Genomic DNA, 13,216 nt, shown 5'->3' on the forward strand with positions numbered 1-13,216 from the left:
TGTAATTGGTAGAAGGTTTAAAGAGGATTTGAAGGTAAAATTCTTCATGCAGAGGTTTGTGGGGGTCAGGAAATCGCTGCCTGAAAGAATGGCGGAGGTAGATATCGCAAGTAAAAAGTATTTGGATGTGCATCTGAAGTGCCGTAACCTGCAGGGTTATGGACCCAGAGCTGGAAAGTGGGATGAAGCTGGATCGCCTCTTGTTGGCCGGGGTGGAAGTGATTGGCCAAAATGGCCTCCTTATGTGCTGCAAACTTCTCTCAATTGATAATTCTATGAAAAATGTAAATGTCCAATGTGGGTGTCGAAACCACGACCCAGAGATTAAAAGTCTTATGTTTTACTGACTGAGCTCGCCAGGCTTCTGCCAAACATACCGTTCTCTCACTGATTGCAGACAGGCGCATGTTGGCTCTGCCCCAGATGTTTAAACTTGCTGTCGAGGAACTGCCAGGATCTTCTTGAATGGTGGACCAGGCTCGAGGGGCCGAATAGCCTATTCCGGTCCCTAATTCTTACATGCTTATCATCTTATGAACTTTTCACAGGAGAACAAACTCGCCCCTGAGCATGCATGAGGAGAAAGCTCCAGAAAATATTCCCGTCTGGTGAGCTTTCGCGTGTGAAGCGAACGTGTTAACCGCGACACTGCGGAAACATCTCCACTTTCAGCACCAGGTCAGACGGAAATGTTAAGCGAGCAGGTGAACTGCTGAATCCCAGTTTTAAGGAGTTGGTCGTGCTGTCAAACAATGAGTTTCGCTTAATGATTAAAAATAATAAATGTCAGAAGTTGGATTCAAACCCACACCTCCAGAGAAAACTGCGATCTAATCACAGCACCTTAGACCGCTCGCCGGTGTGTGTGGCCACCTGCAAGTTGATTTGGAAGTTGTGTGTCCTGTCACATGAATTAAATGAGGGCAGCAGGCGTATCTCTGCCTGACACCGGGGAAACAGTGAGACAGACCTTGCAACAAGGGTCTGGTTATTGCCAAACAGCAAAGAAAATATTAATTCTGAAAGAACAGTGACCGCGACGTGATTTGAACACGCAACCTTCTGATCTGGAGTCAGACAAGCTACCGTTGCGCCACGAGGCCTACACAATGTGTTTGAGATGTTCCTCTATATGAAGCTTTCACAATACAAGGGGCTTTAAATTCTCCGCCCATTCCCAGCAGGTGTCAGAAGCAACGCTCACCTGCCAGTCACCGTCTGTTTTTTTCTTAAACTTTTGTGTTGCTTTTATGGAAAAGCATCATTAATAAACCCGTCACCTTCTTTTGCACAATGAAAGAAATGCTAACTGAGGGACAGTCGATACTTCAAACATTTGTCCTGTGCTTTGCGGAGCGGGCAGGGAAGTGGACCTGAGTCCATGATCGCATCGATCATGATCGTATTAAATGGTGGAGCAGGCTCGAGGGGCGTATGACCGACTCCTGCTCCTATTTCTTTTGTTCTTATGTTCTTCAGCATGTTGACCCATTTCACACACTGTATTGCCGATGTCACCAGGAATCTGGGGCAACTTTTGTCAAATTTAACAGCACCAGTTATTCATTCCGTGCAGAGAAAGTAGAATCAGTCGTGAAGATAAAATCCCATGGTGATCATTTTCAGATTCAACGCAGTAGGATTTCAAATAAAGTGAAAGAATTTTACAGTGAAAAGATTTGGAAGTTTTACTTGTATTTGTGTCTTTAATTAAACTTTGTGACGTCTGACTCCCGTTCATGCCTCTGCTGAATAAGAAAGGAGGGTTTGACGTTGACCAGACTGCACTGCCCCTGATATTTGTGAGATCATCCTTTATATTCAGTGGTTTCTCGCCCTTTGATGGGCTGCAGTGTGGCGGATATCACGTTGGCCTCACACGCGAAAGTTCCCGGTGGATCCGTTTTCTCTCACTGAAAGTTATCTATTTATTGGTTAAATAAAGAGCAATTCAGGAATAAGGGAGCCTTTCTACCAAGAGAATAAATAGCTAATAAAAACAGCAAATGCTGGAAATCTCAGCAGGTCAGGCAGCATTTTCCAGGAGACTAAACTCTCCTCCGATTGTTCCCTTATAGCAAGTTAAACATAATGTTTCTACCCAGAATCAAACCGGGTACTTTTCACGTATAAAGCAAATGTGATAACCACTGCACTACAGAAACCTCTGGCACAGCAGCCCCAATAGAGGGGAGCTGACCAGTGAGCTCCCTCTGTGCTGATCGGGAATGTGTTGGCTCACCTTAAACAACTTCTGTCCCACACTGAAAGCTCTCAATCCTTCTCCTCCGCTGCCCTTTACAGAAATGTCACGGATCACCCAGCCACCGTGTTCACATCCACATCCTCACAGTGGGGCCACAGAGGCTCCTACCGTCTCCCCGCGATCAGTGAACTCACCCAGTTTGTAAAATTAAACCCCGAACACGTGCCCAGCAAAGGGCAGGAGAAGCCAGATAGTCTGTATGCTCGATCTATCACAGAAAGTATTGGTATTCATGGTGATTACAGCAATTATTAATTGTCTCACAAACCTCAATTATTTTTATGCGATGAATTGATCGAGAATTGAAACCAGTTTAGTGCGCCGGATCTTAATCCCTCGACCACCAGGGAACGGTTATGATACATGTAGATATATTTATATATATTTATATATGAACCTGAATATCAACGGCTCGCTACCTAGACCTCATGGTGCAACGGTAGTGCGTCTAACTTTGAGTGAGAGAAATTGTTCCACAGTGATAACCATTTCATCTTTTGTTCCCTTTTAAACACGAGAAACTGAGACAGGGGGAATAAATAGAGAAATAAAAGCACAGGGATAAAGACAAGAGGAAGAGAGAAGGGGAAAGATACTGTCCCCACCCAGAACTAATGCAGAAACCCCTCTGCTGCGCTCGGGGTGGCCACCCACAGCCTGGATACACTAACGGGAGAACACCAGCGGCAGGTCGGGGCCATAAAAGGAACGGCGAGCGGCCCTGGGAGCAGTTTGGAGGTCCCGGGAGACTACTCCAGGGAGCAGCGCGAGCTGGTGCAGGAGGGCGGCGGCAGCGAAGTGTGACGTCATCAAGGTCCAGGTCGGTGATTGGAGCGTGGGCAGATACAGCAGGAGCGGCGAGATCGGGGCGAAGGAGCGGTGAGAGACTGTAGAGGGATGTGATCGGTGCCCAGCAGAGGCATGAGTTCGGGGCCAGGGGCCCAGAATTAGCACGGGCCAGCCCACTCTGCGATATGTGTGTGCACCAGGTCCGCGCAGCAGAGCTGGTTGCCTGTCGTCTTGGTTAACCCTTGCCACTGGACCAAGACCTCGCTCTGTCAAGCCCGTGTGATGGCTGGGGTGCAACGGCCACCACACGTTAAAAAAATCCACGCACAGGCATCTTCCACCCTTCGGGATGTCGTTCGGATCCTTCATTGAAACACCTGTGAAATCATCCTTTTTCAGCGTGGAAGCAAGTCATCCTCGTTTCGAGGGACCGCCTATGATGATGATGATGATGGATACATTAACGTCCCAACAGCTCATTGACTGCAGGAGTGGGACCGTGCGGCACTTCAGAAGACATGTCAAAAAGGCCAAGTCACTAATTTCGTTTCATGTGCTCCTCCGATCAAGAACAGCAACACACATTAAAAATGCTTCAATGATAGTTACATCTTATCTCCACATTTGCTAAGCAGGTGGTGTGTTGGTCTAGGGGTATGATTCTTGCTTCGTTGGTTGTTACTTGAAATTTGCAGAAAGATCCTGGCTTCAAATCCCAGACCAGCCGTGAGATTGCATTGAAAGTTTGCAAAGAAGGACTTGTATTTCTGCAGCGTCTGTCAGGAACTCATGATGCCCCAAAGCGCTTCACAGCCGTTGAGTTGCCTTTGAAATGTTGTCATGTGAAGAAAGATGTGCCCAAATCACCTCAACTCTTTGCAAACGAGTTCATAGAATCAAAGAAGTTTACAGCACGGAAGGAGGCCATTTCGGTCCATCGTGTCCGCGCCGGCCAACTCGAGGCTCTCCAGCCTCATCCCACTTTCCAGCTCGAGGTCCATAACCCTGCAGGTTACGGCACTTCAGGTGCACATCCAAGCACTTTTTAAATGTGGTGAGGGTTTCTGCCTCTACCACCCTTTCAGGCAGTGAGTTCCAGACCCCCACTTTCCTCTGCATGAAGACATTTCCCCTCTAAACTTTCGGCCAATTACTTTAAATTTATGCCTCCTTGTTTCCCTCTGCTAAGGGAAATAGGTCCTTTCTATCCACTATATCTCGGAACCTCATCATTTTATACACCTCAATGAGGTCTCCCCTCAAACTCTGTTCCATGGAAAACAAACCCAGCCTATCTAATCTGTCCTCATGGCTAAGATTCTCCATTCCCAGCAACATCCTTGTAAATCTCCTCTGCACCATCTTCAGTGCAATCATGTCCTTCCTGTAATATGGCGACCAGAACTGCAAGCAGTACTCCAGCTGTGACCTAACCTGCCCCACCGACCCCATCTCTTGTATTCTATGCCTCGGCTACTAAAGGCAATCATTCCATATTCCTTCTCAACGACCTTAGCTACCTGGCCTGCTACTTTCAGTGATCTGTGGACATGCACTCGCTGGATTCTGGGGAGGACCCAGCAGATTGGAAAACTGCAAAAGTAATGCCCCTATTTAAAAAAGGAGGCAGACAAAAAGCAGGAAACTATAGACCAGTTCGCCTAACATCTGTGGTTGGGAAAATGTTGGAATCCATTATTAAAGAAGCAGTAGCAGGATATAGAAACATCGAAAAATAGAAAATAGGTGCAGGAGTAGGCCATTCGGCACTTCGAGCCTGCACCAACCTTCAATAAGATCATGGATGATCATTCAGCTCAGTACCCCTTTCCTGCTTTCTCTCCATACCCCTTGATCCCTTTAGCTATCAGAGCCACGTCACCCTCTTGAACATATCTAACATCTGGCATCAACAACTCTGCGGCAGAGAATTCCACAGGTTAACAACTCTCTGAGCGAAGAAGTTTCTCCTCATCTCAGTCCTAAATGGCTTACCCCTTATCCCATATACTCCGACCCCTGGTTCTGGTCTTCCCCAACATCAGGACCTGTCCAGTCCCGTCAGAATTTTATATGTTTCTATGAGATCCCCTCTCAGTCTTCCAAACTCCAGTGACTCTCGATCCCTTGATTCCCCGAGACTCGAAAAATCTATCTAACGCAGCCTTGAATATATTCAGAGATTCAGCATTCACAAGCATGTGGGGCAGAAAATTCCAAAGATTCATATCCCTCTGAGTGAAGAAATTCCTCCTCATCTCTGTCTTAAATGGCCGACCCCTTAACCTGAGACTGTGGCCCGTGGTTCGAGACACTCCAGCCCGGGGGAAACAACCTCTCAGCATCTACCTTGTCAATCCCCTTCAGAATATTGTGTGTTTCAATGAGATCACTTCTCATTCTTCTAAACTCTGGAGAGTATCGGCCCATTCTACACAATCTCTCAACTTAAGACAGTCCTCTCATCCCAGGAATCAATCTGGTGAACCTCTGTTGAACCACCTCCCAGGCAATTATTTCCTTCCTCAAATAAGGAGACCAAAACTGTGCACAGTACTCCAGGTGTGGTCTCACCAGGGCCCTGTACAATTGTAGCAAGACTTCCTTACTCTTGTACTGTGGGCTATATATTAGGTACTATGGGCCGAGTGCCCTGTTTTTTGGCTGTTTCGATGGTTGTATAAAAAGTTATTAAAATTGACAGTTGCTCGGGAAATATATTTGTATTTCCTGCAGTGTACTCCTTACGCTTCAAGGGCTAGATTTTCCCCAAGCAGTTTTGTCGGCGCACTGACCTCAAGCGCATCGACTTTGCGCGCTGGAAATGGCTCGCGGAAAAACTCGCCCCATCCTGGCCGCTGTGTACAGTCCCCGGAGTCCTGGCGTGGCGTCGATGGTGAAGTGGGGGGCGGAGCCAAATGCCTGCGCTGAAAACACTGCTGACACCTTCGCACATGGGCAGTAGGGAGAGAAAACTTGGCACTCTGCCATTTTTAAACAGTGTCAAACCCGATGAAAAGCACAGCAGCTTCTCAGCTTCTCCGGTCGCTCGGCGGGCTCTCCCCCTGTCCCTCCCCGATAAAACGCACAGCTCCAGCAGCTGCAACTTCTCCGGTCCACAAGCTCACACTTCTCCGGTGTGTAGAGGCAGTATTTCCCCTTCTCTCTTCCTCTTGTCTATATCCCTCGGCTTTGTTTTCTGGATTTATTCCCCCGGCCTCATTTTATGTGTTTAAAAGGGAACAAAAGATGAAGTGTGTGACACTCAGGAACAATTTCTCTCACTCAAATATATCTATTTAGTGAAGTGAAATAAAGAGCAATTGAAGAATAAGGGAGAAGCCACTGTCACACTTTTGACAGGAGAATAAACTCGCCCATGGCTGTTCATCCACAGAAAGTTTAAACATAATCTTCCTGCACGGGATCCTTCCGCGCGGAAAGCAAACGTGATAACGGCTCCACTGCGGAAACCGCTCTGACCAGAAGTACAGCAGAGTGCAGCTGACCACTGAATGCCTTCTGTGCTGATCGGGAATGTGTTGGCTCACCTTAAACAACTTTTGTCCCTCACTGACAGCTGTCAATCCTTCTCCTCCGCTGCCCTTTACACAAACATGTCACTGATCCCCACCCACCACCCCACATCCCCATCGTGTTATCTTCCATGTTAGCACAGTGGGGCCGCGGAGACACCTACTCTCTCCCCACGGTTAGTGAACTCAGTCAGTCTGTAAAATTAAAGGGGAAAAAGTGTCCCGCAAAGGGCAGGGGAAGGGAGAGAGTCTGTAACCTGGGTTTAATTGTTTGTCAAAGGCTACCCGTCCTGTTGTGTATTTCCAGCAGTTTCCTACTTTCAAAGGTGGAGATACCGGGGCTGGACAATGTTCCTTAAATACAATGAGGTCGGGATAAAAGTTCCTCACATACTCAGGGCAAATTAAATGATTGAAGTTCTACAATGGATTAATTAATGATGTTTAAATCAATGAATCTTCTTTTCCACATGAGATGCATGTAACTCTTTCTTCTAAGGTTTTAATTTTGATGGAAGTGCAATTTCCCTGGCCGGAAATCGACCCAGGGCCGCGGTGATGAGAGCGCCGAATCCTAATCACTGGACCACCAGGGAACGCTGCATTGCTGCATCGCTGCATCGTAATGCTTGGTGTCATTATTGTCCTTTTCAATCCACTTGTTTCACAACGAAACACTTCGTAATCGTGATCTGAATTTAACGCCACGTCATTCTTTGAAATCACCTTTAAATGATTGGGTAAAACCACTCCTTGTACCAGCGAAAAACAGCTTCGATTCCAGGTCAGGGCGGTAACTTCTGTAACAGCTTTTTTCAATTCAAAACCTTATAAAATTGAAGACATGCAGCTAATAAGAAAAAATAAGAATTAATTAAATCACAGTTAAATAACCGATAACCTTTTTCAGGATGAAATAAATATTAATATAGCTACTGAGGGACAGTAGTATCTTTAATCATTCATTTTCTCTTTACATGTGATGAATTTTTATCCCGATCTCATTTACATGCTGTATGAGAAATTGTAAGTGTTTATGACTCAGTTGTAAAACCATTGATTGTGTGTGTGTCTATTCTTGATAGGAGGAGCACTTGAGACCGAAGTTCCAGTTCGATATATGCATCAATAGAATCAATTTTCACCAGTTCCTTTAAACCCAATAACATAATTTATTTTGATTGGACTGGATGGAGGAACATGATCCATGTAAAAAATTGTTATCGTTTTACTTGTGCTGAATGGTCATAAAAGTATTGGAGTGGGAACTCACTGGATAACAGCAAAGCTTGCAATGTTTGCGGAATATATTCGTGCAGCCAAAATGCACAATGACAACCCGGAACTGTGCGGCACCGAATCCTCGGGGAAAAACATTAAAAGGCTTCGCCCGGAGATGGGTTTGGATTCCCCACCTTTCAGTTACAAGCCGAATGCGCTAAACCATTGAAACACAGATACACACTGCAAGACTAGCAAAACCAGGGTGTCAGTCAGTTAAAGCTTCAGATTGCTCCGACCAGGATCGAACTTATCCACTCTCAGTTGTACTTTTCCCAAGTAAATGGTGGGACATTCATTGTGGATGTGTGGAAGTAGTCTGGTCCCGCACACTGCAGACACTTCCATGTCACCACCAACAAGCTCTCCCACAACCGGTGTGATCTACCTTCCAGCCTTCCGGTGCATGTCTGTGACGAAGTTTGGTTCAAAAGTTTTGGAATAGTTGGTTCCATGGTGTAATGGTGAGCCCTCTTGATTTTAAATCTAGCGATCTGAGTTTAAATCTCGGTGAAACATAAATTCTTGTTGTCCCAGCTGCTGAAAATTTGGGACAAACAAGTGAAAGACACCTGGTGCTGGTGGGCAGTTTTGTTGCCTTTTTAATTGATGCTTGATCTACAAGTCTAGTTGTCAAATTGTGTGCTCAACCGTCAGTTATCTGCTGCAAATCACCGGAGGACAAATCACTTTGTTGTCTAATGCTGCCTTTGTCTGCACAATGTGTGCTGAGATTATCTGTGCAATATGCATTCCGCAGGATGAATAAAAGCAATGCTTTTTGAAATGCAGGCACTGCATGTTTTGCACTCGATAAAACGTTGCATTTTCTTTTCATTAATTTTACATTAATGCATTGCAATGCCAATGCACTTTTTACGGGGCAAGATCGATAATTAGCAGAGCGTAGTGAAGACATCGCAAAGTTTCTGTTTAAAGAATGGACTCAGTCGAGAATATTTTGTGGATTTTATTTTTCTGAGACTATTTTCCCTGTGCTGGGGTCACCCTGCGCAGATATGTGAAAAATCTGGTTTTGTTAAAACTCCAGAGACCGCTGGCAGTTCGCTCGGACAAAAGAGCTGTCAGTCATCCATTGACAAAAGAGCTGTCGGCCAGGAAGGGGGGCCACTGACAAAGCCACTCTAATTTGTAAAAGCACTTCTCACCTCCATCTCAGAAGGAGACACAGAACAATGAACCCACCAGCCTGGCCAGCCAAGGAGGAGCTGGGTCTTTCCCAACACAAAGGCTCAGAGAGATGCCCAGACTAAGGGCCATCAGCCCAATGCATGGGTGGGATGGCCCAACACTGACTAAGTACCCGTGCTTAGAAACAAAGGGGTTTTAAAGATTGGCGGGATAGATAGGGGTAGCAAGACTCCCAGAAAGACAGGGTCCTTTCCACTTTATTTTTAGCTTGGAGCTTGGTGTGAAGCTTGGAGCTTGCAGCTTGCAGCTTGTGTCTAGAGAGAGCCCTCTCTCCCTCTCGCTCTCGCTCCACCGATCGATGTACCAGAGGAAGGGGCCGCAGTACTGCAGAAGAAGCCACCGAGACTGAAGACCAGTCAGTGACTTCCCACAGCTGAGCTGAGCAAGGAAACGGGCTGCGTGTGGTGGTGAACATGGTCGCGAGTGTCCCAAGCCAGTAACCAGATATCCCAGGCCAGCTGGGTAAGGGCTCAGGGTTTTCTCAGAAGTGAAGCTTTCCAGGGCTATTCTGGGGAGGGTAATTCATTGGTAGGGGTGGGGTTAGAATCCACCAGGGAATTACTGCGTGTTACTAGGTTCATTTCTGTACTGTATGTATGTTGTTTGTAACCGGGATTTTATTCTCCACAGAGACAGTGATTTCGTTTAGCAGTGCATGTTTTAGCCATTGTATGTTAGACCAAATAAATATACTACGATTTATCACTGAAGCATCCCTTTCCGTGACTCATTTAATTTACACTCTGAATAATAATTCCCGGATCTAGAACTTTCGTAACGTGGGGGCGATTCAAACCGTCCTTCTGGCAATTGGGCGAGGATCACAAACACTGACAATATTTACGAAAGGATATACTTGCTTTGGAGGCAGTTCAGAGAAGGTTCACTGGGTTGACTCCGGAGATGAGGGGGTTGACTTATGAGAAAAGGTTGAGTAGGTGGGGCCTCTACTCATTGGAATTCAGAAGAATGTGAGGTGATCTTATCGAAACGTATAAGATAATGAGGGAGCTTGATAAGGTGGATGCAGAGAGGATGGTTCCACTGATAGGGGAGACTAGAACTAGGGGGCATAATCTCAGAATAAGGGGCCGCCCATTTAAATCTGTGATGAGGAGGAATTTCTTCTCTCAGAGGGTTGTAAATCTGTTGAACTCACTGCATCAGAGAGCTGAGAAAGCCACGACATTTAATACATTTAAGACAGAGATAGCTTCTTAACTGATAAGGGAATAAGGCTTATGTGGAACGGGCAGGGATGTGGACTTGAGTCCATGATCGGATCAGCCATGATCATATTAAATGGTGGAGCAGGCTCGAGGGGCCATATGGCCTACTCCTGCTCCTAGTTCTTAAGTTCTTATGTTCTGAATAGCGACACACAAAAAAATGCTTTGATCATGGTTACACCTGATCTTCACGTTTGTCAAACAGTTGGCTCGTTGGTCTCGGGCTGTGATTCTCTCTTCGGAGTTGTTCATTGAAATTTACGAGGGGTCCCAGAGGAGCCCTGATATTGCTCGCATATTTTGAAATTACATCGAACTTTTGCAAAGTAGGACTTGCATATCTGCAGCGCCTTTCAGGAACTCATGACGCCCCAAAGCGCTTTACAGCCATTGAGTTATGTTTGAAGTGTTGTAGTTTGGGGAAAGATGTGCCCAGATCACCAAACATGTACCTCAACTCTTTGCAAAGAGTTTGGTGCAAATGATCAGGCGTCTCAGGGACTTGGACTTTCTTTGAATAAGTTCTGCTTGTACCTGCATTCAAGCTTGAAACAGCAACTGGCCTTCGATCTCACGGGACGTTTGGGGTTGATGTGCGTTGCTTTCAATCTTTGAAATTTCACCAAGCAAAGAAACGGTGAATCCAACAGTCCCTGTAAGCATTTAGTTCCCGTTTAATCACAGGAATATCCGCAGTCAGGAGCTGAAAAGGAATTCAAACCTAATACCGGCTTCGGGACAATCAGAATACTTCGTCACAGACAAGGCACCGGAAGGCTGGAAGGTAGATCACACCGGTTGCGGGAGAGCTGGTTGGTGGTGACATGGAAGTGTCTGCAGTGTGCGGGACCAGACTGCTTCCACGCATCCACAATGAATGTCCCTCCATTTATTTGGGAAAAGTACAACTGAGAGTGGACAATTTCCATCCCGGTCGGAGCAATCTGAAGCTTTAACTGACTGACACCCTGGTTTTGGATGTCTTGCACCTTATACTTCCATCAGTCTCTGTGGCGCAATGGGTTAGCGCGTTCGGCTGTTAACCGAAAGGTTGGTGGTTCGAGCCCACCCAGGGACGAAGAGTTTAACTATTTTTCCCCGAGTATTCGGTGCCGCACAGTCCCAGGTTGTCATTGTGCGTTTTGGCTGCACGAATCTATTCTGCAAATGTTGCCAGCAGTGCTGTTATCCAATTAGTTCCCACTCCAATATTTTATGAGCATTCAGTTCAAGTAAAACGATAACAATTTTTTACATGGATCATGTTCCATCCAGCCCATTAGAAATAAATTATGTTATTGGGTTTAAAGAAACTGGTGGAAATTGATTCTATTGGTACATATATAGAACTGGAACTTCGGTCTCAAGTGCTCCTCCTATCAAGTATAGACACACACACAATCAATGGTTTTACAACTGAGTCATAAACACTTACAATTTTAAACCATTCTCATACAGCGTGTAAATGAGATAGGGATAAAACTTCATCACATGTAAAGAGAAAATGAATAATTGAGGATACCACTGTTCCTCAGTAATTATATTATTATTTATTTCATTCTGAAGAAGGTTATCGGCTAATTAACGGTGATTAAAATAATTCTTACTTTTGCACGTTGGCTGCATGTCCTCAATTTTATCAGGTTTTGAATTTAAAAATGGGTTACAATGCTGGTTGAATACATGACCCCAAAGTCTTTTTGGGATCACAGGTTGAGTCTCTCTGGTGGTTTACGCTCTCTTGTAGAGCGCCTGAGTTGGGGCTCCGGTTGTTGGGCGCTGGCCTGTGTCTCTGCTGTTTGCGGTGCCTCAGGCCTATCCGGACTGCCCACAGTGACTGGGCTCTCCTCCCTTTGGTTCCAGTGTTCGGTCACCTGTGCTGGAGTGAACTCTGTATCGTGTTCTTCCTCTGCTTCTTCTATGGGGTTGCTGAACCTCCTTTTTGTTTGATCCACGTGTTTGCGGCAGATTTGTCCATTGGTTAGTTTAACTACCAGAAACCTATTGCCCTCTTTGGCAATCACAGTGCCTGTGAGCCATTTAGGCCCTGCAGTGTAGTTGTGGACAACAACAGGGTATTTACACCAATATATCGTGCCCCCGCATTCCTGTCATGGTAGTTATATTGTGATTGGCGCCTGCTCTCAACAATTTCTTTCATGGTGTGGTGTATAAGGGATAACGGGATTTGAGCATCCTTATCATGAGCAGCCCTGCGGGTGGAACCCCTGTGAGTGAGTGTGGTTGGGATCTATTGGACAACAGGAGGCGTGATAAGTGGCTTTGTAGGGAACCCCCTTGGATTCTGAGCATCCCCTGTTTGATTATCTGCACTTTTCGTTCTGCCTGGCCGTTTGAGGCTGGCTTGAACGGTGCCTTTCTGACATGGTTAATTCCATTGCCTGCCATGAAGTCCTGGAATTCAGTGCTTGTGAAGCACAGGCCATTGTCGCTGACCAAGATGTCCGCTAGACCGTGGGCGGCGAACATTGCCCGTAGACTTTCTACCGTGGCAGAGGATGTGCTTGAATTTAAAATGTCACACTCGATCCATTTGGAGTGAGCGTCTAATACAACCAAAAACATTTTTCCGATGAAAGGACCTGCGTAGTCATCATGGATTCGTGACCAAGGCTTGGCGGGCCATGGCCAGGGGCTAAGGGGGGCTTCCCTGGGCGCATTGCACAGCTGGGCACACGTGTTGTACCTGCGAACACAAACTTCCAGATCTGCATCTATCCCTGGCCACCAAATGTGTGACCTGGCAATTGCCTTCATCATGACAATGCCCGGATGCTCATTGTGGAGTTCTCTGATGAACACCTCTCTGCCCATCTGGGGCATGACTACACGGTTTCCCCACAGTCGGCAATCGGCCTGAATCGAGAGTTCATCCCTGCCCC

The 13,216-nt window shown here is 46.2% G+C and overlaps 2 non-coding genes across 2 annotated transcripts; one reads left to right on the forward strand and one right to left on the reverse strand.

Annotated features, from left to right (window-relative positions):
• Positions 1 to 1,031: 1,031 nt before the first annotated feature.
• Positions 1,032 to 1,103, reverse strand: trnaw-cca (transfer RNA tryptophan (anticodon CCA)). Its single transcript has one exon. It is a non-coding gene; the product is annotated as a tRNA-Trp (tRNA).
• Positions 1,104 to 11,317: 10,214 nt separating this feature from the next.
• trnan-guu (transfer RNA asparagine (anticodon GUU)) lies at positions 11,318 to 11,391 on the forward strand. The gene has a single exon. It is a non-coding gene; the product is annotated as a tRNA-Asn (tRNA).
• Positions 11,392 to 13,216: the final 1,825 nt, after the last annotated feature.

The sequence above is a fragment of the Pristiophorus japonicus genome, unplaced genomic scaffold, assembly GCF_044704955.1.
Source record: "Pristiophorus japonicus isolate sPriJap1 unplaced genomic scaffold, sPriJap1.hap1 HAP1_SCAFFOLD_75, whole genome shotgun sequence".
Taxonomy (NCBI): Eukaryota; Metazoa; Chordata; class Chondrichthyes; family Pristiophoridae; genus Pristiophorus; species Pristiophorus japonicus.